Source organism: Lactuca serriola, chromosome 5, assembly GCF_051521515.1.
Source record: "Lactuca serriola cultivar US96UC23 chromosome 5, Lser_US96UC23_V15, whole genome shotgun sequence".
Taxonomy (NCBI): domain Eukaryota; kingdom Viridiplantae; phylum Streptophyta; class Magnoliopsida; order Asterales; family Asteraceae; genus Lactuca; species Lactuca serriola.
Genome location: NC_136412.1, coordinates 181579319 through 181580788, shown reverse-complemented (window position 1 = coordinate 181580788; position 1470 = coordinate 181579319). Strand labels below are relative to the sequence as shown.

General features: G+C 37.3%; 1 non-coding gene across 1 annotated transcript; it reads right to left on the bottom strand.

Moving 5' to 3' along the window:
- Window positions 1-759: 759 nt before the first annotated feature.
- Window positions 760-866, bottom strand: LOC145055996 (small nucleolar RNA R71). The gene has a single exon (XR_013685538.1). It is a non-coding gene; the product is annotated as a small nucleolar RNA R71 (small nucleolar RNA).
- Between the last annotated feature and the right edge of the window lie 604 nt (window positions 867-1470).

Sequence of the window (1470 nt, the reverse complement as noted above, 5' to 3'; positions counted from 1 at the left end):
GTTAATTTACTGCTTTGTTTTTAGTTTTCCGTTTAATTAGAGTTCACGATGTGACGACTCTACCTTCAAGACGTGAAAACTGAGCATTTTCAATTTTTTGTTTATTTTGTTTTAGTTTGTTTTTATGTGTTTTCTTTGCTTTGTTTCAGTAATATATGACCAGGGGAACAAATTTTAAGCTTGTGCCACCATTTGAAGATCTGGAAGCCGAGTTTCACAAGAAAAAGGATAAAAATGAAGTCAAATCTAGTAGCAGCTTCAAATCAGACGAGGTAGCAACTTTTGAAAAAATTCCCGACAAGAAAGACATCGGATACGAACCAGAAACCAAAAATGATTCAGAAGAGGAATTCAAAAGCAAACGAGACAACATGATGGAGGACATTATGAGAATGACCACATAATAGTACAATAGGTGGATGCCTAATGACAATGGGTCGGGTCTCATACCAACAACAATTCCTAGCCATGACAAGCTTAGAGCTCAAGGGACATATCCTCATTATGCTCAAATATATCCCATTATATGGGAAAGATCACAAGGATGCCAACATACTCATTGACGAAGTGTTGGTTATTGGAAAATAATTTAATGTTCCAAATGTTTCATGTGATGTAGTGCTACTTAGGATGCTTCTAGTTATATTCACATGATCAACAAAGGATTGGTTAAAGTCACTTTCACCTGGAGCAATCACTACATGGACCAACCTTTGTAATGAATTCATTCAAGAATTCAGGCCTCCTATGAAGATAGTAAAGTTCAAGAAGAACATCCTTAACTTTCAACAATTGGATGGTGCATCCTTATATGAAGCTTGGGAATGTTATAAAGGATTACTTTGCAATTTTCCCTAACATGATCTTAACATGCAACAAGAAATCTCCACCTTCTCTGATGGAATCAATGTGAGCACTCGCCAACTTCTTGACTCTCAAGGACCAATGACTAAGAAGGACCCACCAAACAATAAGGCATTAATAGAAGAGTTTTCTAAACACTCAAGAGAGTATCACAACCCTCGAGTTGATGTGACAAGAGGAAAAGCAAATGGTGATGCAGCTTCGGAAGGCTTAGCGGCGGTGATGAAAAACTTGATAATATGCACAGGAGGATCACGAGGATGGGACAATCCATTCACGTGATACAAGTTGGGTATGAAAACTGTCACGAACCATATTTCACTAAGGATTATGATTTGGAAGAGAACGATAATAGGAAGGCGCAAGTATGTTATTCAAGTGGTGATCATTATGATGCAGATTGGAGGAGGCCTAAAAAGGAATATAAGACCCACAACGAGCATTGAAAAGAAAAAAGAATAGAAATATCGACATCAAAGGTGAGGATTTTACCAAAAGGAACAAGCACCACCCAAGAAAAAACTCGACCTCGAATCGATGTTAGTTAGGTTTTTAGAAGCTAGTGAGCAAAATCATAATGCTACTGATGTTAAATTGAGAAATCAA